This window comes from Anser anser, assembly GCF_964211835.1.
Source record: "Anser anser genome assembly, chromosome: 15".
NCBI lineage: Eukaryota > Metazoa > Chordata > Aves > Anseriformes > Anatidae > Anser > Anser anser.
Window position 1 is genome coordinate 15,383,036 of NC_139736.1, and position 25,411 is coordinate 15,408,446.

Below are 25,411 nucleotides of genomic sequence, written 5' to 3' on the forward strand. Positions count from 1 at the left end.
AAATAAATAAAATAAATAATATAAAGTAAAGTAAAGTAAAATAAAAGTTATTTCTAAGGTAAAATAAGAAAATGTAAGGAGCATTGTGCATGTTTGCTTATAAAGAGATGAAAAACACTACTTGAGTATTCAAGGAACTACAAGAGAAAAAGTGTGCTCTTGCTTACAGTTCTCAATAAACATAGCAACATGATAATTACCATTTTTGTTGCAACCTTTGTTACTGTGCTGTTTTGCTAAAGTCTTTGTCATGAGAAGGAGGTATCAGAATTATCATTCTTGATATTTCTGACCTTTTAATTATTCAGTTATGTTTAGAGTCACTGTCAGTTCCACCTATTCTTCACGTTACTAAGGCTGTAGGCAAAGAGAAATGTAAACAGCCAGCAAGACAAAATACAGAACCTTAATAAGGTCAAAGGGGTACAGTTTATTATCATCTTTCACAGAACACATGAAACCTTAACACTGTGTTACCTCATTCTCATGACAATAATTGTAAAGGAACCTTTCTGTGCAAATTGTTGCCATTACAACCTTAAAATTATGTTATGATTTGTAATCCTCTAGTCCTCCTACAATTTATCTCTTTAAATATCTTGATTATTTCAAAATGCGTTGAGTTGCACATGAAATACTTTCTTGCTAGCATCCCTTATTTATATTTCAAAGTTCTACTGAAATGGAAGAGAGCAGAGGAAAGTATGTTAGCAGTAAGACTACAGGACAGCATGCCATCCCAACTGCAAATGCATGAACTTTGTGGGTGAATGCCTGTGTATTTTATGGGCTAGTATTCATATGGTGCTTAACATGCAGCTGGGTGACTAGGTGAAATCATGAGATTTGTCTGAAGCTGCTGATTCTGCTTGTGCTAGGCATACTCTGCTACAGGCACTGTAGGAGCAGTAATTTCAACACCTCTCACTGAAACTTTTTACTTGGCATAAAACATGAAGGCAACATAGAAAAGACTTCAGAATTGACATGTCCTGCCTCTGGTTGAGCATCCAAGTCATGAATCACCAATACAGTATGTAATACATAGTTCAGTTTTGGTCTCAGGACTTACTGTTTTCTGCACATCTACCATGAAGGCTATTCTACAAGTTGCAAGTTAAAGTACAGGCCTAATGAGGAAAATGAACTTGTTTATCCTAAATCCTGAACTAGTGTTTTACTCACAGAACTACCGAATTAAAAGGTGGAAATACCACGATCACTTTTATGAATGGTGCTTCCTGAATATTTTCTGTACCTAAACATATTGATGAATTCTTTTTTACAAAAAGTGTGCAATACTGGGTGGGATTATCATATATCACCTAGCTCTAGGGCTTACACAGTAAGACCAAACCTAGTATAGCAAGATCAGAGTAGTCAATAAACAGAATGCCTAAGTTATTCCTATATGAATTCCAGATCTGGATAATTTTCAGCATTTTCAGATATTGACAGATTTGGTCAATGACAAACATTAACAAAAGATGCCGCTTCTGTTATTACTATGAGAAAATGAACATAACCATCAAATATTTATTATACCTCACTTCTCATGCAATAAATACATGAAGAATTTTAAAACGTGTTAAATGCCCTGTGCTGAAATAATAAATGACCTAATTCAGAATATTAGACAAGCATGAGAATTACACTCCATGTTGTGAATAGCCCTGTGGCAAGACATCTTATTGAAAAGCTTTCAGCATTAGTGCAATAGGAGACAAAGTTTTCTCTCCTGTTCCACATTTTTACATAAGCTGTCCAGCTCAAAATGTACATTTTTCAGAAGTTAGTATATATTTCCAAAAGCCAGTTGGCTTCAGGTATACATAGCCCTGACCTTTCAGATAGCAAGGGGTGGATTTTCAGCTCAGTGCTAGGAAACTACATCCCATTAATACCGACAGAAGTTGCACACTGATTTCCCCATGCAATAGAGTGAATATTAACCTTAATCTGTTTAGAAATATTCCATAGAAGCTTCTAAATTATACATCACATTTGGAATAATTTCCCCCGAACAATAAAAATGTTCTTGCTTTTTAATCAGTGTCAGCATTCAGAAGATATTGCAAAGTTGACTTGAAAGTGTAAGTAATTATCAATTGCAGCCTTTTAGTTCCTATACACTGAAACAAGCAGGCAGTGCTCAAGTGTTGGTATAGATTCAGTTTATGACAAGGAACAATTGGTTAAGAAACTATAATAGGAAGGGAAAAGATCAAGGAAAGAACAGAAAGTTACACAAAATTCACAAGAGCAGAAAGGTCTTTCCATCTAAAAATAATAAAAAAAAAATCTACATCAGAATTTTAGCTGGATGTAATACAGAAAAAGCCCAGTTCTCATTTTTAAGTAAAAATAAGAAACAATGATGTGAGCTTTGACTGTTGTGATGGAGCATAAGGCTACTATTGTGTTATTGGAGCAACACATTGGGCTTTCATCTTTCTCCTCACCCACCATCTATAATAATAATGTGAAACATACAATTTGCATGTTCATTTTTTCCATAATGCATAGTGGGATAAAGACAGAAGAAAGCCATAGGCAGTGCTAAGGGTACTCAGGTAATTACACTAATCCAAGTGGAAACAATACAAATCATCCAATGGAATCATTGGATGATGGTTTGGGTTGGAAGAAACATCTGAAGATCATCAAGCTCTAAGCCCCCTCCCATGGGCGGGGACATTTTCCACTACCTCAGGTTGATAAAAGTCCTGTCCAACCTGACCTTGAGCACTTCCAGCGACAGGGATCCACAAGTCCTCTGAGCAACCTGCTCCAGCGTCTCACCATCGTGAAAAATGTCACCCTTATATCCAGCCTGAATCTACCCTTTCAGTTTGGAACCGCTGCCCCTTGTCCTGTCACTACAGACCCTGGTAAAAAGTCTCTCTCCATCTTTCTTATGAGCCCCCTTTATATGTTGAAAAGTCACAATAAGGTCTCCCCAGAGCCTTCTCTTCTCCTGTCTGAGTATTCCCATCTCTCTCAGCCTCTCCTGAACTGAAAAGGCATAAAGACGCCTCTACGTAATGTAACAAATCTGGAATATTTTTTGCTTCCTCCTACAGGAGAGGAATTGCTTCTCTCCAGTCTGATCTACATGAGAAGTTTGTGTTCATGTGTGTTTGCTGTCATTTACCAGAAAGTTACCTAATGCCAAAGCAGCTCAGTGTACAAGACACTGTAAAAATCTACAGACGGTGGAGAGGAGGAGTTAGTTTTGCCTTCAACAACATTTAACATAAATGATTTCAAGCTCCCATGCCCCTATGTATTTCTTGAAAGCTTCTTCAGGTTTTTAGTTCATTCTAACTTGCCAGAATTAGCAAGCTCTGTTGTGGGTTCAGGTGTACAGTTCCGAGGTTTCAGTTAAATGGGGGATGAGCAACACCATATTCCTAGGAGCTTTCAACATTCCTCTTGCTCACAATAACTACTTTCTGAGAAGATATGACCTTGGAATGATATTGCTTTAAGGATCACTATGCAGTGCTAGCAATGAATCTTCGTTCTTCTGAGACAGAAGCAGTAAAAGGGAGAAGAGTAACATAAATGAGAAGAAAGGAGAATACTTAAAACTACCACTTTTAGGTACCTAATTTTTCTGCAATGAGCTACACTCATATTACATAGTTTGGGTTCGAACTTAGAATTTAAAAGCTTCTTATCCGTATGACAGAGTTAAATCTCAGCCACAGGATTCCAAATATCACACTGGTTTTCAGTTGCACAGGACAATCGCTTTGGTTTGTGGAATTCACAGACTTAGAAGAACACTGCCTACAGCTATTCTGTCTCACATGCCCTTACTTTTAGGTTATCTACAATCTTTTCCATCTTCTCTACCATCCATACTTATTCTTGGATAATATCTTGTTACCAATCTCACCACTTGTTGAAGACCACGGAAGACCAGAGACACAACTACACACATTGTCTTAACAGTGAAATCCTCTTAGTGAGGATTTCTCGCTCTGCTTCCTACTGTTTTAAAACTACACTCCTCCCACCTGGCTAACTGTAGCACTCATTTGTAAAATACATCAGTAAAATTATCTTACTGTTAACAGTTTTAAACCAGGTCACTAATACAATTAAAGTTACACTCAACTAGTTGAGTCAACCCAAATGAAGAATGGAAAAAACATCAAAGGAATGCCAGAACTTAGTAAAGCGGTTCTCCCACTGAAGTAGTCAAAATTCCATGCAACCATACCCTAAAACTCTGTAGAATTAAACAATTAAACATAAACAGCTCTAGAGAACTATCATTGTGGCAATGTTTTTAAACAAACTTGAAGAAACATAGTGCAAGATAAAATACTATATAATGTATAAAAATACTAATGCCAACCCAAAAAGGAATCTACCCTTTTCCATCCAACATTTCGTCTCTCCAAAAAATAGGAAAAGGAACAAACAGGAACAGGAAAGGACAAACTGAGGAGTAAAAATGTGTGGATTTTTTTTTAATGTTATACTAGTCTAAAAATAAAAAAAGATATTACAATTACAATTTTATGAGTATTTTCAGTGACTTTGTTTTGACCAGAAACAAATTAAACTGACATAGTTCAGTGTGTTTATATATTTTCAAAGACAAAAAAAAAAATTGTTACATCCTTTTACAAGGTTTCATCATTGACGTCTGATGTTCTCTAAAACATGCCACATTCTGATAGCCATTGGAAATAAAAGGAAAATCATCCAATTTTTAAATATGCATTAGGAATATAAAATTCTGGTTATGAAATTGTATTAAGATGAAAAAAATCCAAGTTCCAGTAGTCAAAAAAAAAAATTAAATAGATGCTTACAGGTAAAATCCTCACAGGAAGAAGAGACAAGTATCAACTAAATTCTTGTATGATATTCAGTAAAAAACTAAAGCTTATGCCATTCCTTGCTACTGCAGTAATTAAGTATTCAGACTGGTAAACAGCTCAGTTGGAATGATTTTATGACAAATGACCAAAAACATATCAACCATAAAAATCCAGCCCTGCAAAAATCCCTCAAGCTCAGGAAACTCAATCAATGTGAAATAGATGGCAACTTCAGTGATGGCAGCATTCACTCACTCTCAACTCTGCATAAATCTGATGACAGGTAGTTTTCCTCCATTAACTTCCACATAAAAAAAAAAAAAAAAGGGGGAAGGCAGGTTTTAGAAGCCTAATGGACAAGAAGATACAGAGCATATTTTAAAAAGCCAATACAAAAACCAAGTCTGCTAATTCAATGACTACTAGATAGATTGGTAAAAAGGAAAAAAGCCAAATAGATTAATAAAGACTAAAATGAATGAACATAGCCATCTCTCTGTACACAGGACACATGTACTAATTGAAAATACCTGTATTTTCTGATGTTACCCTGCTACAGGAGGTGCTAGAATATACGTGTACTGAAAAGCAGAAGGTGGGGCTCACATTTAGTGTTAAGATGAATGGTTTGAATTCCCTTGATTCCAACTTCACCTGATTAAAAGAAGCTTTATTTTAACTAAATGCACTGCAGGATGTAAACCATGATATATAACTGGATGTGTATATTCTATGCATTCATATCTACTACATTTTAACACATATTACATGTAAATAGGTTCATACCAAGATATTCAAGAGTCTATTTTTTTATTTATTTAGTTAAGGAGGAAAGAGAGGGGAGAGAAATCAAAGTGATGATTTCCATGTATACTCAATGTTAAATAATTAATTCGGCATATTTTAACAATTAGAGATCTTCTACTGATCAGTCATCAGTACTGAGGTACTATTTTTGACCAAATCTCATGTATATTTTCTTTGTACTTTTCGTGTGGAACTAGCAGATTAATTAGAATGAGATCATCTAGTTTCATCCAATAATGCCAATGTTATCTGAGGGCTGGACAGCATCCAAATTTCATTTCAATATATCACTTCAGAATTATAAATGATAAATCAATATTTTTAATACTTTTCCATTCTAATGTATTATGGTGGAAATAAGCCAGCACAGCCTGCAAGAAATATGCAGATTAAAAAGGTTATACTTTGAACACAGTGAAATGCAATTTTTTAAATGAAATTGGAGGCAATTGGTCATTTCAGTCTTTGGAAATTCAGAAGGAATTTGAAAAATTAATGTCATTTTCAAGTTAAAACAAGAAGTAACACGTCAGTGCCTCAAGTCCATTTGGGAAAAAAAAAAATCGCAAGGTAAAACAAACGGAATGAACTCCAAGGAATTCAAAAGGCATTGCTGAAATGTATATGCTTAAATACCATATAATCACCATTTTCAAGAAAACATGATATATACTGCACTACCTGACACGGGGGCATTTATACAAGACAGTAATAAACACATCTTTTATTTAACAGTAGGGAATAAATTATACACTTCCTCATCTTGCCTACTTGCAACTAGCTCAATTAAAGTTCTAGTATGCTGTCCCGAGGAGAGGTGGACTCAACAACATGCTCATGAGTTTTCGTGAACCAGTATCATCAATACCTTTGTAAAGAAAGAAGGTTTGGGATTTATTTATTTTCTTCTCTTCAAGGTTGTAGCAGACTGACAAGACATATAACAGGAAGAAAATATTCTTATTTAAATGGTCAAATAAAGACAGTTAAGCAGAATGCTGCAACATGCATTTCACTATTCCAGACATTACATCAGAAGCAGTAAGCATATACCACAAAAATATTAAACTCTTCTATTAATATTTTAATATTAACATAAAAGATAGTAACACAATTTCTAAGTGAGTTTTATCTCACATTCTAAAGACATGGCAGCAGCTTCAAAACACCATCAAGAACTGTAGTTCTAAATATTTATTTAAAAACGTACTTTAAACTAGGAGTTTTTACGATTAACTTGCCTTCATTTTTAAACTTCACAACATCTATTCAGGTCTCATTTAATATAATGTAAAAACAGCCAATTCCATTTAAATCAGTGGTGTTAATCTTGCAGATGAGAACTAATTCCTATTGATTTCACTGAAGTTACCTAACATATTCACTTAATCAGAGGGTAAGCAAAATCAGATACATCTATCTTGAGTCACACTGAAAACCAATGTGAATTCCACAGGAAAGATCAAAGCCTCAGATCTCAAAATCTTTGTACTGTGAACTGAAGCTCAACACTTAACATTTTTTGGAACATAGGCATCTAACTTGCAAACATTTAAAGACCAAAATATGCCCACAAGTTAGTCCTTTTTAGAGCACACGACATCTAGGTAAATTACTTCAATTTGTTGGAGAGATTTAAAACAGTAAAAAGGAAATGTATTTGTTTTGTTCGCTTGATTTTTAAATGGTCCATTCCATTTACTCTTATTCTGAACAAATTCATCAAGAGCATAAAGCCAAAACGAAGTCGTAACTTCTAAATGCCATCTTTACTGAAAATCTGCCACTAAGCAAAATCTCCCTGAACTTCTGAGAAAGGAATCAGGCCTGACGAGCACAGAACTTAAAATGTTCCCTGAGCTGTTCCATTGGGTATGAAAAGACTTTTTTTAAAAATAAAAATAATAAAAAAATCTGGGGGATTTTTTTTTTTTTAAGTACAATGTAATTCCTGTGAAGAAGAATAAAAATAGTACAGCTGCTTTATGTCTTTCCTTAGATAGCTTAAAACTTTAATTACATTACACTCCATTGTTATGAAAATTTGGACTTATTTAAAGCAGTGTGTATTTGAGGTAATTTCCAATTTTGGTATAACTTCCTAATTATGAAACACTGGTGCAAAGGTGTAGGCTGATCCAAGACATCCATTAGTTACAAAGACAGCAGCTTGTACAGTATATTTAGAGAGAGAAAGGCAGGGACAGACAGGCAGATAGACAAAGAGAGAACTATGCACCATCAGCAATAAAGAAGGGTCCCGGTGATAGGACCCAAGGGAATGGCAAGCAGCTGTGGCAGGGGAGGTCCACGCTGGGTGTTAGGGAAAGGTTCCTCACCCGAAGGGTGGTTGGAACAGGCTGGGTCTGTCACGGCCCTAAGTCTGAGGGTATTCAATAAGTGTTTGGACAGCACTCTTAGATAAATGGTTTAACTCTTAGGTTGCCCTGTGTGGAGCCAGGAGTTGGACTCAATAATCCTCATAGGTCCCTTCCAACTCCAGATATTCTGTGTTCTAATATTCCCATCAGGACAGCTCTAGTAAAAAAACACTGTAGTGCATCACAAAGGTGTGCAGGGCTATGATTTCGTTAGTTAAAAGGAAAGAAAATAATCCTCTTTAAGTCTCCTCCCTTGTGAAGGTTATCCATTTTAAAAAATATGAAAGTGGAACACAATACCAAGTTCCAACATCTTAAGGTGTGTGGGTAATCTCTTCCAAGGAAACACTGGTAAGCATATCTAAAAATCCATCCGGTGAATCTCCCAAAAATCCATGCCTGGCATTCCAACCTTTCCTGTCCATTGTTTTGAATAGTGTATGAATTAAATTGACTGCCCTGATTATTCAGAGAAATTTAGCTTAATGACCTGCAATTACTTTAATGGCTTTGAAATTCAGAAGGTAAGAAGGCACTATGTTTCTTTAAATGAACATTAAATATAAAATGTCTCTGATTGACTGTCATGAAAACCCAATTTTATTGCTGTTTAAATTATTCAGAATCAATATTAGACATTAGCTATAGTTAGGAAGATTATGAAGACAGAAGCATCTAAAAGCTACCTTTTTAATATTGAGTAATTGCATACTGTTTTTAAAATAACATGTTGTTTGCTATGTGTATCTTTTTCAGAAATCAGTATCTTAATTTCTTCTCAACACTGAGCTATACAAAAGAAAAATGGACTGAAGTCCATCTTTCATGAGTTTCTGCTTAAGCCCACCTCCCCACTTTGATTATTGACTTTTCCAAGTTCCAATGAATGCCATTTATATTCATGTGCCATCTACAACCTCTGATCAGAGACAGTAAAATGATAGTAGGGATTCCACATACAAAATTTAGTAGGAAACGTATTAGGTCAAGTACTTGTTCAGTGTAAAACAAAGAAATTAAAAAAAAATCTTGAAAAGAATAAAATTAATGAAAAAATCTAGGTATGTAACTTAATTCTTAATAATGATTTTAAACTGTCTATAAGGAGTACCACGTTCATTAGTTATCCACACTGACAGTTGTTTGAGCAAGAGATAGCAACATACAATCCTTACTTTACAGTTGGCATATGTGACCAACTTTTTCTCTGTATGCCCCACTGTGATCAAATAATGCCTCAACATTTTGTAGCCACTTGACATTTACCTAAGTAATACTTAGCACACCAAATGTTTGTGAACAGCAGAAGAGAAAACTGAATTCAACAAGAGAGCTTCATAGAATGGGTTGGGTTGGAAGGGACCTCAAAGGTCACCTGGTTCCACCCCCAGGCACGGGCAGGGACAGCCCCCCAGCCCAGGCTGCCCAAACCCCACCCAGCCTGGCCTTGGGCACTGCCAGGGATGGGGCACCCACAGCTCCTCTGGGCAGCCTGGGCCAGGGCCTCAGCGACCAAGCTTCTCTTTCTGCATATGTATATGCTTAATAAATTAGAAAATACAAAAGCAGGCAGAGCAATCAAGAGCTCTTCAGTACTCATGCAAATAGGGTTGCTCAAAGGAATATGCCTATCTACCAAATTGGAGCATCTCCCAAGACAACTTAGGATTAAATAACTATGTTGTGGGATACCCACATCTAGTTAGCTAAAAGCCATCTGTGAGACACCACAGTTTTTCCTCCTCTTTTGAAGAAAAACTTTGTTAAAAGCAAATAAGGTAGGTGAGTGTTTGGAATCACAGGAAGAAATATTTTGTGGGTATGTTCTTTAACCTTAAAAAAAAGGGGGGTGCGGTGCGGGGGATGAATGCCACTGAAATTTCACATTTAGAACAGGCAAAAACCACTGCTACAAAAGCCCTATTCTTACATCAAACTCTGCTTTTACTTTTCATCAATGAATGAGATTACAAAAGACCCATCACACGGTGGAATCATCTGCTCAAATCTGTTTGCAAATATTATAAAATGTACAAGCACTCTACTTTTAATAGCTGTTATGTATAAGCTATCTCCATTGACTCCCATCATCAATTCTGGCCACCCTGCACTCTGGAAATCAAATAACTTGTATTTTGGTATGCAACTTTAGGCACACAAGTTTGATAACTTTGTCCTGATCGATTTAGCTCTGCACAAAGCTATATTCAATAAATTTGTTACTTATTTAAAATCTATACTGCATTTATTAATTCAGGTCACTTAGTTGCAAAGCTTCTCCCACATTCTTCCAGCCCGCTCCTATTCTAAATTTCTAGACTAGAATTTATTTAAGAGACCTTTCCATATGAAATACACTTTCCTCATCAGTACCCGCTAACTCAAAACAATGGCATTAAGAAGATATAGCTGTGATATTTTTTCACAAAATAATCATTATAGTGCATAATAATGACAGTAGTAGTAGGAAAATTAATAAATAACAGCACTGAGATGCAAATACCACATTATGTGTTTTGCAACAGCAATTTGTACTTGAGAAAACATTACTGATGGTGGTGCACCATGGATCATGAACCAGCAACTGCACACATTTTAAATGAGAAAATTACAAGGCTTTAAAGAAAAAAAAAGTTCTTTGGGGAAACATTTCAAAACTCATCCACCTACCGAACAGCAATTATTTCTCTGGGACACTTTCTATGCCAGATGTAGGACTGTTTTGTGTTCCTGGGGTATGCAAAGGCAGTAGGCAGATTCCCAATAAAGGCAAAAATCACTCACTACAATGGTACTAAATGGATCATTTCAATTGCCTGGGTGTTACAGAACACTGTAGCCAGGGCTTTACAAAGCTCCTAGCTAATTTCTGAGTACTGTAGGCCTAAAATTAATAATAATTGTGTTTTTTTTAAAGAGTCCTTATTAAAAAATATTCCATCTGAGCAGGTCACAAGAAAAAGTGTTGCCACCCCCTCTGGGATACATTTTTGGGCCAACTACAGTTATTACCATTCTTATGTTTTATGGGATTTTTACTACAAACTTCTTCAGAATTACAGCAATGAAAGCTTTCAAGTAGGTTAAGTGAAATCATGAGGCCACTTTAATTGTACCTTAAACTTCATGCTAATAACTTGGCCCAAAAGCAAAAACAAAACTTCAAAGAATCAATGACTTTAAAAGCTGTCCTCCAATGAATGCCGTTATATGCACTGGATTTGCGTTCCTTTCTTCTCCTCCTCACAGGGAAAGATCATTTACGTTTTACCTCCAATCCAAGCAAGAGCAATAATTCTGAATCATAAAAACTGTTCTAAAAAATTATGTGCATTGATATAAACTACACCTTTTCCCTCTTTTTCCTGTAAATGTCACTGTAATACTCTAAGGAATGCAAACATACAATTTGAGAGCATGAATTCAAAAACAACTTGATCCTTTAGTATAAATATTTGCATGAATATTGGGGTTACAAGTGAGAAGAAAACATGAATTAAGCACAAAAGGAAACTCTGCTTCATTTCATCCGCACTCTTTGAAAACAATATTTTCCACAAAACTGATAAAAGAATGGAATAAATTTATATGAAATTTTAATAGTCAAAATGTCTGTCTCTGTACAGATTATTTTGAATATATTGAAGATGAAAGATACAAATGACTGATTTTAAAAGTTCTGATTATTTTCTATTTAAAAGAATAATGTTCGGAAAGTATGCTTAAAAAACAATGAAAGAGATAAGAAATCATTAAGTAAAGATGTTGTTTCTTATTAGAAAATGGCTATTTTTAAGTGTGGAACCTTCTATGGTGCAGATAAAGTTGGACTTACAGTCCAACAAGTAACAACAAAAAGAGACTTACTGCCCCCTCCTGGACTGGTAAAACAAAGTTACGCTTTCTCTAATCTCAGTCACATCAACTGCACAGATGATGTTCCCCTTTTTCCCTTTTTAGTTAATACAGAGACTCCATCTATATATACAGTTGGTAGAAAGGCTGATGACTGTGGGTGGCTACTGAAAGTTAAAAGCTAAGTTCAACGCAAGAGAGAAGAGAAATTATTCTTCATAAGAAGAGAAATTCAGTATTTTAATTGCCAAGAGGAAAAATTTCTGTCCTAAAATGAATAAGGATTTTTTTTTTAACAGGCTGATATTTGGGGCACTTGGGGGGGGAAGAGGGGCAGAAGGGGGGGGAATGTTCCAACATTCTGCTTTTACCTATGACCCCTTATTTTTCAAGATTTTAAGAAAGATCTCAATCATCTATTTTACATATTACAAAACATTGATCAGTCACAAAAATAAAAAAGCCATTTGCTCCTTACAGAAGCTATGTATAACTCCATTTCAAAAACTAATAAAAATATTTCATGCAAAATTTTACTTCATAAAAAAAAAAAAGGGGAAGGAAACAGGTTACAAGACTTTTGTAAAATACTAATACAAAGTCTTTGTACTTAAAAAGCCAACAATTAACATGACTATATTTCCACATTACTTTTGGGCAAATGTTGCAAGAAAATCAACGTTTGTTGGCACAAATTGGCATAAGGATTGAATGATAATAATAATACAAAACCAGTTCAGAAGAACAATGTATATAGCTGCCTAAATGGATGAGGTCAAGAGGAGGGGGCTGGAAAACCAAACGCAGCAAAGAATCTTTTCAAAACATCAGATATTCAGCTGAAGCCATTCCCACAGCATGCCTAGCTTATACAACTGGTACAAGGGTGGCAGACAGCTCGACCTTGGTAAGCTGGCACCTGTCCTTGTCAGGGTTATGGGCGCATTTTTACCAGGATGAAATATGCTTCATTAACTTCCCAAATTACTTGGCGTAAACATCCTTTCTGTGAACATCAAATCAGTCTATCTTCCCAAGCCTGCTCGATATGTAATGCCACTGATTTATAGGCAATGCAAAGAAAACCCTACTTCCTCCTTCACTTTGAGTTCCCTTATGCCCTTCCTGGAGCAAGTAATGCAGTTCACGATCTTGTTCAAAATCCTATTAAATTTTGCTCGCAATATCCTTCACAACTTGGGCAACAGTTGTAGAAGCAGTATCTAGCGATCACCACACAAAGAGTTTTGCCCTTTGGGATAAAAATTAACTCTACCATAGCAGATGAAGTACTGAAGTGCTTGCCCTATAACCTGTCTCTGCTTTTTTAAACCCTTCTGAAATCACAGATAATTTTAAGCCATAAGAACCTGCAGCATCAGATCATGAGTAAACACTTCATCCCACACTCTGCCACACAATCAACAGATTCCAGTCCATTCCGTGCTAAGGGAGGCTGCCGATTCCTTCACAAATAAAGTACAAAAAGATAATCATATCTTTGAGAGAAAAAACTATGCTGCTCATTTCGGTTTGGAAAAAATTGAGCATGTGTGCTCAAGCCTCACACAGATGTTACAATGCTTTGAGATTTCTTGCTGATGAATATGGTAAACCAAAATACCCATCTGGACACAAAAAAAACAGTGCACAAATGAAACCCTGGTCAAATAATTCACACTTTATTGATGACTAGGGCCTTTAATTTAGATTGCTCATAAAAGTCATGTAATTGTAGACTATCCAAATGTGGCAGAAAAATAATAAACATTTTATTAATCTGAGAAAAAAATACATAAAAACATTCATAAGCCTCTAAAGTTATCACCACCGAAACTGCTTGGGGCTTCAAAAATTGTACTTTGCAATTATCCTGCTTCAATATGATACTCACTGTATTATTAAGTTTAATCAACTGTTAATATTAAATAAAGAGGTCTTCTAAGTACCTCATTGAACACACCTTACTCTAATATATAAGAAGTTTTAGAAAGTAACACACTCACCAACAGCTGATAAAGTACTTCTGAAAATGTGAAGAAGGATTTAAACCGTTCTCCTCCAGATCCAGAGAGACAAGGCACATTTGGGAAGAGAATGCCTGTTACATAATACTGGTCAAAAAAATGGCAATTAAAAAAAAATAAATTTAATAAATTTGAAATAAATCATTGAAGAAGAGAAGGAAAAAAGTACATTACAGTGTGCCAGCCAGGACAGAAACAAAGGCAATATTATTGTGGTAAATCTTAAAGAAAACTGAAGAGGACCTTGTAATGACAAGTGAAGTGGTATTTCATGTCCATGTTTCAACTGGTGAAGAGAATTCTGTTCATGATCTTCTGAAAGACTCTCCCTTAGTCTACTAAGAACTACACTGTTGTTTATAGTGATTAATTTTCCAGGCTGTTATGTTTCAAATTAATAAATTATTTATAGTGAACTTCAATAAAAATAAAGCTAACTGAATTCAGGCTTGGGAAGACATTTTGAAGGTGTGAAGAGGATTGGGAGGAGAAGAACTATAATAAAGTGGCTAGACAAAAAATACTGCCAGTTGCAGAACGTGAAAATTGTAGAAGCAGATGTAACAGTCTGACTTTAGAAAGTATATTTGAAATGAAATTTTGAGAATATACTTACTTCTGATTCAAAGTTTTCAGGTCTGAAGCAAGAGAACCTTAAGCTGATGAGGGTAGACAAGTGTATCTGGTGATGTTATAGTGTTGTACTACTCCAAAGAAAAAGCAGGAAATAAAAATAAAGGAGACAATAAAAGTTACAGTCAGGATACTGTGCATTGCAAAGAATGCTTGGACTACATTATAGCAAGATTTCTGTATTGCATACAACCACAGTTACGCAGGTGCAGTAAGACTGTATACACCATCTGCTAATCAAAAACATTAGGTAGACTATCCAGAAACAACACATAGCTTACTTGATAAACAATTCTTTTTCCTGTTTTCTACACACTAAGAAATTTCTGTCAGCAATGGTAGTAAGACTTCATGCCTTGAGGAACCAAGAAGTAATAATCCACATGGAAGAGTCTTTCTTAGTGCTCTAGGAGATCGAAAGGGTTTAACACGTGCTAATGCACTATACCAATAATTATTGTAAAAGATAAAAAACAAGCATGACACTTGTTTAATGAAATAAAATAATGTCTAACTGGTGTGTCTCCCTATACACTCTTTAAAACAAACAAACAAAAACCAGATTATTTGATGTCTTTTCTCCTTAAAGAACTTCCCTCTAGTAACATACAATGCATTTTTAGTAAAAATAAAATAAACAGAATATGGAATGGGTTGCCAGGATCTCAATGCATCATGACACCTTCAGTCATTTTCAAATGCCTTACCTATCTGTATTAAGGGATTAAAGTATTATGAACCTTCTCCACTTCCTATCTCAAAGATAAAATACTAAGAAGTTGTAACCAGCAAATCTATTTTTGAAGCCAGAGAACCTGCAGCAAGAACTACCATGCATCTATGCTGACATGAAGATCCTGTTATTTAAACTATTACAGAGACTGAGATCGTATGTCCCGGTTTGTTTATTTTGAGTCTAACAACAAAGTCACACATTAAGTATGACTTAAAGCTTACAACAAGAGACTAAGTAGGTATAAATACTGAGCAATCCCACTCCTGCTATGTACTCACTGTAGATTGAGGCAATTCACTAGGTTTCATATTCCTCATCTATATGGAAGGAGCAGATAATACACACCTATCTCACAGGTATTTTCAAGTTAAATTAATACTTAGAGAGTTGCATCTTGAATTTGTCTTACTCAGATGCCAAAAATAATTGCAGTGATATTTTGAAGCCGTGCCAGTGGATTTGTAGAGTGGATTAAAAAAGCGTCACAGAAGGGACAGAAAAATGAATTAAAAAGCTTCAGAAATTAACCAGTCACTATTCCTCTGATGTTTGTTTTAAGTTCCTATAGGAGCATCCAAGTGAGAAGCATGAACAGAGAATCAAACAAATTTGTGGTATTATAAATAATTAAAATTTCTGCCCTATCATTTCTCAAAGCTCACAAGAAGCAAGGACGTGCAACCAACTGGGTCAGACAAATGAACCCATTCACACAGCTGGCAAAGGAGTCTGCCTGAGCATAGCTAATGTGCTGGGGTAGGAATATTTGAGCAGGTGTAATTATACTAATGATTGATTGAATGTTTGATTAATTGGAAATTAAGTGAATGCATAGTGGCAGAATTGTCATAGCAAATCGTTCAGCTGTTTGGTTAAAAGGTGCTCAATCTCCCTTCAGTAAAGCAATTAAGAACATCCTAAACCATGGAAATGAATTATCTGTGCAGAATTATCTGATGCAATGATACACTTACACACAAAAACTGTAAACAAAGTACTCTAACAAGAAGTGAATTCATGAATATGTTAAATTAAAACACAACTACCTTACATTGCTAATGAAAGCAAAGGATTAAGTGGTCCTTCTGACTGTCTGAGTTATCATGTGGGAGAGAAAGATGTAGAGAATGAGCTGCTTTATGGTCAAAGTAGCCAAACTAGAAGGCAGTCTAGAATCATCTGGAAAAGGCTCACATTGAAGTTAATCGTTAACCAAACTATATCCCAGGTAAGCCTTTAATTTTATGCTTTCAAAGGGTATTGCTTTAGAGTAACAGAGTAAAGAATTTTTACAGCTGCCTTATTTAAGTTTTTCAAGAAACAGTTAGAGTCTACAAAAACAGGGCTCTGACATTTGTTTTTCATTCTGAGCACACTGATTACAAGTCAACTCCATTTCAAAGTAACTGTGACTGCTAGAATTGCAAGTTCAGTATGGTATATGAAACCTAGTTGTGTCCTGGCATATTTTGACCAATCATTACCATATGGATCCAGAATTTGTCATGCAAAAGCTTTTTGGTAATGTAGTTAACAGATTTAAAAAAAAAAAAAGTCACTTTGTGCCCAGGATATTATCAAAAGACTAAGATTATATAATGCAACTTGGGAATCAGAACATGCAGATGAGTAGTCAGACTGTAGCTGGTAATTATCAGACAATAGGTTTACTATTCTTATCATTTGAAGTATTTAGCAAGGCAGTTAAGAAAATTTTGGAGGAGAACAGTAAGCCCACAGCTAGTTCCTGGAACCTAATATTTCTTCATTCTTCAAGTTCTATAAAAAACATAGACTTTATTATTAATCTCGATCAGTTTAAGTGAGCCTGGCAGGACATGGATCAGGAGACCACAGGCACGCTGCAAACCCAAATTAAAATCAGGGCCAGTAATTTATTTTGTACTTCAACGGAAGGAAGAGCTTTTTTATGAATGGGATGGTGGTGTCAGCTTTGAAAAGGCATATTACTGGGGTCACTATTCTGTTTGAACATTTCTACCAGAGTTTATGCATATTTATGCATGACAGCTAAATCACAGTTACCTAAACAAGCTGTTTGGTGTTTTCAAACACCCAGTTAGATTTTGTAGTCTACATATGGATTAAATCCTTTATTCATACAAAGCAAATAGCTCACTTTAACTACTAATCACAGCCACGACTTGAGAACTTAGCAGCTACTTTTTCAAGATTTGATGTCAAATCATAACTTTTTTCCCCACAAGGCACTAATTATGTCAGAATGACATAATTAATATTGTCATATGTCAATAATGACTTTAGTTTAAGCACAGATTAGTAATGTTCCAAATTAAAAACAGTATGTATTTTCTAGGTTTACTCTCAAGCAAGACTGCTGTTCTACTATTTTTTCCGCTCATTAACAGGGAAAAGAGCTTATCCCTAAGAGCTTGTTGAAACTTAACAAGCCACAGGCCTAGAGAGGGATCAAGTGAGCTATATATCCTATCACTTGTATACTCCCTCTCAATTTGAACAGCTCCTTCAGTAATACTTGAAAACACTTCATAGTATAACCACAGTAAAATGGATGCCACTTCACGGAGTCAAACATGGAGCAAGTCCATAACATTATACTGCTCATCCTTCCCCACTTAGTGGCAGAATCCTTTGATTTTGATTAACAGAACAGCTTAATTAAAATAAAATTAGCACTCTTTGCCTTCCCTGCTGTGAAAACCTACTGGTGCACCAACTTGTAATTACCAAATTGACTTATTTAAAAATGTGTTCTTTGAACTTGCATTTATCATATTTTGTTCTCCAGCCAGTCTGGCTTTTTGACACATCAACAAACAGCACCCTTCTAGCTACACAAAAGATGTCAATAAAAAGACCATTACTGAGCTCCAAGTCTTCTATCAAAATGACTTTAAAGTTGAAATATTACTTACAGTATTACTTAACCCTAACATCTTAAAAATGCATGCATAATTGCTAACAATGTGCCAAAACATAATAAATGGTGCATATCCCCAGTAAGCTATTCACAGAGGAACCATTACCATATAGTACTCCTGCACCCATAAACTGTCTTTTTTCATGTGGGATTCGACAGAGATTTTCCTTTGTGAAATGAATACTGAAAAATTAAGAAGAATTATATTATTTGATGAACTTGCTCCAGGGACTTTGACTGTATCAGCTAGCTAAAGTAAGGAACAGACAATAATAGGTCATCCCAGAAACACTAGATATTTAGGATTGAAAATCATTATTGAAAAATCAAACACTGGAATAAGGAGAGATTACCATTTGCTAGTAGGAAGGAATGAGATGTAAGTTTCTAGATTTAGGGTGAAGTATCAAATTTCTCTTTTTCTCTTTGAGATCATGAAAAAAGAGGAATGCAGCTATTTCGCTGAGTTTCTTTCCTGTAAGTATTACAAATCCTCAACAAAATAGCCTTGCCATGAAAAAATTCTCAGCTGTGGAGCAGAACAGGTCAAACAACAGTACAAGAAAAAAAAGACAATAATCTATATGTAGATGTCAGAAATGTAAGAGATTTCTGATTTAGAAACCAGTATTTTTCGCTTTGCACACACAATGAACATTCTTTAACTTTGTTAGAACTCTTCCTGAAATCTAACTGCAAACTTCCCTATTTCCTTCTGAAACTTGTATGCGTACTCACGGCAATATACTTCAGTATAGTCTGGGAAACCTTCAATAAAGAATGAGAACTGTAAGTCATTCAGAAATCTTTCAACTGTTTCCACATGTATGTATACTCAACTAGGGGTGATGATATTTCTTTCACAAACACATTGAGAACATACGCCACTGAGCCACTTGGTAGCAAACGTACTGTGACACATCTCTTGTCCTCATCAGTTTCCTGAGGGCCCCTTTTTTAGAGGAAGACAGATATTTAAATTCACACAAACAGCTTAAGGCAAACATCTCAGCATCTTGGTCCCCTTCACAAAGACTCAAGTGGCAACAAGCAGAGGAGATATTCCTAGTAGATAAAATTGAAAACAAACAAACAAACAAACAAACAAAAAAACCCCTGAAAAAAGCATATAATCTCCATCAATCTCAACTAGCATCATTTTGTGTAAATACTGCTGAAAGCCTGTAAGACAAATGTGTTTATACTAGAAAGCAGATATTATGAGGACTGACCATTTCTTCATTTGTTCATTGGTTAGAAGGCATGAATTTGTTATCAGCCTTGTAAAACTGATGAATGCAGGCATGTATTTCTGAACTACCTAGGATTTTCTGGAAAAACTTTTATTTCATCGTCATGGACATACTTCTCAATGTAACTATTTTCAATTTATAACAGAAAACAATAATTTTCATGATCTATTAGCCATCCTTTTTGGGGACCTTCCACACTTCATTTTCAGTTTGGTTCCTTTTTACTTAATGCCACTAAAATAAGCTACATAATGCTGCTACTGTGGCAGCACAGATTGCAAGTCTGAAATCATAGAAAAAAAATAAAACCACCTCTTTTTAATATATAACATATAATATGTAATATTATATGTTGTTTATACAACACAATCATTAATAAAATTGTGTTAGAGAACAACAGATTCTACAACGCATGCAATCTTACAGTTTTTAATATATGGCCAGTAAATGGCAAATCTCCATGGAACAGACAGCTAAATGCTGCCAAATCTGGCGGTAGTGGTAGGGAAGATGCTATAGCAATTTCATTGGGTTTTGTTTCCATTTAAGACAGGTGCCTAGGAGACTTTAAGTAAATTAGGAATCAGTGATGGAATGTGCTACACAGTTCTTGAGATATTACCGCTCAAAGCATCCTAGTGCCAGTTGTTGTAGTGATGAGGGCCTGCTACTTGCCAACAGGCAGAAAGGTTTCATTAACCAACCCCTAGGATTTATTCTTTACGATGTTTTTGACATTTACACAACATTTTTCATTTTTCATAACCTGAAGGAAAAACATTGGGGGAAAGAATAAAGGACTTCTCCTTTGCTAAACCATCATTTAAAGAGACTGAGCTGGTTTAACGAAAGTTTTTAAATTCAGCTTTTTTTTTTTTTTTGAGTTAGTTCAGTATTATAATCAGTAAAGATCTATTTTTAGACTTTGTAGTTTATTTAAGGGATAACTAAAAACCAACATCCTCTAAATTTTATGTTTTGTTAACACACACACACACACAAAACTCCCTCATAACTTCTTACCTCAGTCTTGGTGTTTCTTTCCAGCATGTAGAAAGCTAACACCTTTGTTGGTGCAAATACATTACGCTAACATCAGTTGACAGTGTGATATGGAAACTACACATTTTACATACCAAAATAAGCTTGTGTAAATATTTTTCATGTTTCCAAAAATGGATAACTACTTTTCTTTTAAGCAAAACATGTTTAAAACCTATGAAACTATTGTTTTCAATCTGATGTTTGTCAAATTGAATTAGCAGAGTAAAATTACAGTTATACCATACCAACTTGGTACTTTATAAAGGGAAATACACAATGAAAATGCTGTTTAATACTGCTTTCTTTCTTTCAAGTATTTTGGGCATGCTTTATCTGGAACTGTGCATGTCTCATAAATTTTGCAAAAAATAAAAAAAGAGGGTGACGACTCGCACAGAGGAAAGCTTTATTTAGAGCAAAATGTTAATTATATTCCATTTATATATATATAAAGTATCAATCCATCTTTGTTTGCTTCAATGCATAGGCATGAAATATACCATTAAAAAGAAGTCTTTATACTGATCACAAATACATTGCTTTTCCTCAACCAGCTCCTATAACCATCACATCCTCTCAGGAAAAACTTGTCAAAATAGGTAATTTTGCTGAGAACACTGAAGCTCAACAGCTCTAAGATTTTGTTTTCTCTTTTCCTTTTCTATAACACAGAATAATTTCAGAGCTGGGAATCATTTACTCAGTGACATCTAGCCCCTTGCTACCTATCATCACAGCACAAATAGCACGACAAAAGGAGAACCCTGTCTATCATGCAATCATACAAAAATTGAAAGCCAGTCATAAGAATCGTTCATATAAAACCAAAATACAAGCAAGATTTAAGAGCTCAAAGCTCCATGGGAAATGCCCCTCACATTTCTTCCCCTGTGTTTGCAACACATTAATAGTATACCTTGTGATCTTCAAGTTTGGCATGTGGGTAATCTCCAGGAATGAAACACTGAGCTGATGAACACCTTTCCACACCAAGCAGCCACGTATTCCCATACAGGAGAAATAATGCAACAGGACTTCTGTAATGCCTCCATGATTTAAGGGAAGTGTGGTTGTACATGAGTATGTGAGCACCCTGAAAGAGGCATACACTATTGGAATGGAAATACGGTTGTCCAATTGCCTGTGCCAAAGAAATATTCTTCATTACACTGCACTAGTCATTTTTGGAGCTGATTGAAACTAAACCCAAGATTTTGCAATGATCATGTTCAATATTCTAACTTTGATTTCTTAGACTGTGTAATATATTAATGAAAATTGAGGAGAAAGGTTTTTCTTAATATTCCCAAAAGATTCTTGTATCTGTGTGAAGTTTCGACTGCCTTCGATTATCTATGGTTCAACAGCTTCCCTATCACACAGAATTGCCATGGGGCTGGCTTAGTTGGGATTAAAAATATCAAAAAAAAAAAAAGCATTAAGTAGACCAGATAGCTGTCTATGGGATGTTATAGACAGTTAGAGAAAATTCTAAGATCAGGACCTTAAAATAGTTTTTGTGCACTTTGAATAAAACTCAAGATAGAGCCTGATAGCCTCATCGTTAGTTCAACTTTTTTTTTTTCCACCCAGTTTCCACTTGAAGATAAATCAGCATTAAATGTCTAGAATAATGTTCTTAGGAAAACATTTAAAAATTGTATTCTTCAGTAAAAAATCCATTATCTTCCATAAAACAAAGGTGTTTGACTTTTCCCTCATAAAAGCACCATTTATACTAAAAAATACATTCAATTTTACAGCATCTTAAAATGAAGAAATGATTTTTAAAAAATCATTGATCTGTTTCATGTGTAAAATAAACTGCTTCAGCGTCACTGTTTTCACAGAAACAATTTCCAGCACCTAGGTATACCATAGCACCTTAAAGGTTGTCAAAAAGGATCTAGGACATTGGTAAAGGACCTTCTTAAGTGACAGTATGCTAATCTACATCTAAACTCCTTCACATTCATCCACACAACCCCTTCACAAAAATATTTGCTCCACATCTTTCAGTAACACTTGAAATCTATCAACAATGCAAACAGTAGGCAATTAAATACACAAATAGTGACATTGCTCAACAGCAGGCACTGAAGAAAGCCTAACCTGAAATCCTAGGCAGGGGTAAGAACACTTACAGAGATAACAAAACAAGACCATTTCTCCCCAAAGAAATCAGGAGAACTATTAAACTACCAGAACGGCTGGTCACTAAATTAGACTCCTACTGTAATGAATATTTTCTAATGAACCATTTGGATTAGCTGTGAAAGCAAGGATGCCTGTCTAATCAGGACGACGATAGCTCCCCGCTCCTAAAATGTATGTTAGCAGGAGGGGCGCTATGGTAAACTGAATGCCGCTATAAATCATCAAGTCAGTGTCTAAAACATCCATTTTTCTCTCTGTGTGATTATTCGGGAAATTAATGTTCACATGGAATACTAAGTCAGTAACTGTCCAATCATAAAAACTGAAACAATTTTATGCATTTATAAATGACTGCATTGCATTTTCAAGCTTGTCACCACCACTACATAATAACTTAGATTGTTGTTACCGTTTGTCAACCCTATAGCAGGTAAGGCTTAAATTAAGACTGAAACAACAAGAAATTTCAAGAAGCAGGTGGTCAAAGAATCAAGAAATCTGCTTGTTCAAGCATTTGGGAGAGTTTTTAAGGCAGCAACATGTTATCATGAATGCTCATATAGGTCTAGGTAAAACAAAATCTTCAAAGAACAGCTACAATGAATTTTGAAATTATAGGGCCAAAGAATATCACCAGCTTTTTCATTTTCTTCCTAAAGAGATTTTCAAACATCTAATTAAATGTCAGCATTGATTTCTTTTCACATTTTGAAGTTTGAATTTAGTGGCTCTGCTTATCAAAGATTTCTAATAAAAAAAGAGGCAAAGTAAATATTGTCTCATCAGAAAAGTCATGAATGACTTGAAGAGCTACTATATTAACCATTTCAGTAAAACTGATTCACTATTATGGGATTTTGATAAAGACAACTGATATAATTTGTATAATTAATCTATGTCAACTCAAAGTGATTCTTATCTTCTAAAGGAATTTGGTCAATATAAGAAGCATGGATTTCCTGCCCCTCCTATCTCTCAGATGAACCCATGTTTGAAGAACATCTATACTGGTTTGTTATTTACTGTAAACCAATATCTCACCAATATATTTAGCAAACTTAAAAGGACAAATGCTGGCCTAACACTGTCATCACAAACAGGAAACATCAAACTTCCACAACTAGTGATCGGTTACTGAAGTTTGTTTGTATACAGACAAGTGGCTAACCTAGAGTATTTCACATATCTCCTATCAACAATATTATAATATTGTCTTCTGCAAATGAAAACAAAACAGAACTGGGTAGATTTTTGTTATGTATTTGTATGTATCTGAAAAATTAGTTCAAAATAACCTACTGTATGTCAGTACATGAGTTGCTGTTTCTAGAATAATCAAAGTTGTTTTGTAACCTAATAAACAGTTCCTGCTGAACTGAGGCTTTAATGCATTAAACTTTACTTTGAAAGTTATATAGGGAAAGAAACAAGATAAGTCATACAGAGAAAAGCATCAATTAATATTAGCCTGAAACTTTAGCTTTATAGACTTTCCTGACAACAAAATTTTCTCAACGTCTTTGTGCAACCACATTACTTCCTTTATTTGTAGGACTTATTTGTATGTACTTACTTAAGCACAACACCATAATCATACAGTATCAGCATCCCCACTGAACTTTTTTTTTTCTCATCTTTCTCTCTGAAAAGGACAAGATTATGAAGAAGACCGTATTAAAGGATCTGAGAGACTTCCTTTCAAATTAAGCTATTGATAAATGCCATGCAGCTAATGTCCTACTGCATGTCTCTTGACCAAATGATGCTGAGATGGAAGTTACTGTTTTGAACACATTTACGTGACGGAGATTGGAATAAAAATAACTGAGATGACTGTAGTCTTTGTCTATTTTTAGGGCAACAGTCCACATTTAGTATCATAATGGAATGCCTCTATAGAGCTAATACCTGTTGCTCAATTCACATTTTCTGCCAAATACACTGTTCTTTGAAATATAATTAGCTGTCAGCAGAAACACAATTTCACAGAATCACAGAATGGTTTGGCTTGAAAGGGACCCTTCAGGATCATCTCGTTCCAACCCCACTGCCATGGGCAGGGACACCTCACACTAGACCAGGTTGTCCAAAGCAACTGTTTGAACAAACTCTTTCAGGTGTTTAAGGGACTTCAAGAGCCTGTGTCTGCGATTCAGCCAAAATTATGCTCATGAATTATACAGAGAAGTTTGTGATTAAAAATAATCTCTCCTGTAATACAATAAAAAGAATGTGTAGTGTGTTGGTATACAGCTTGGGAAGATTTCTGATGCACATTTTAGACAAGTTGTTACAAATGCTCTGTTCTGTCACTGCTACGCTCCTAATAGCAAGAACAACGACCTGCTCACAACAAAATCAGACAAGACCAGCTTAATGACCATTCCAAATAAAATTAAAATATAAAGTAATATTGCAGGATAGTAACAGTCTGAAATTGATCCTTTCAGTGTAGCCTGCATACAGGCAATCAGAATCAGAGACCTAATGAACAACTGAAAGACTTCTCTATGAAATCGAGCTTCAGAAACCAGGAGACACCAACAATTTTGCATAAGTAGAACAGAAGAAGAATTCTTCCTCTTAAAAAGCCAGGTTCTCCATCCAATTCAATAAGCATGTGATTTCTGCTCTTGTATTGAATAATAATTTCAGCATTTTCAGAAGCAAATATAATTATCAAATTAAAAAAAAAAAAAGTGGGCAGATACTATAGGAATTTCTCAACGACTAATACCTAGCATGAAATATTAA

At 35.1% G+C, this 25,411-nt stretch overlaps 1 protein-coding gene across 4 annotated transcripts in view; it reads right to left on the minus strand.

Annotated features, from left to right (window-relative positions):
• The window catches only part of RBFOX1 (RNA binding fox-1 homolog 1), an 875,363-nt gene that overhangs the window by 553,666 nt on the left and 296,286 nt on the right, over nucleotides 1-25,411 (minus strand). The gene's annotated exons all lie outside the window — the stretch shown is intronic.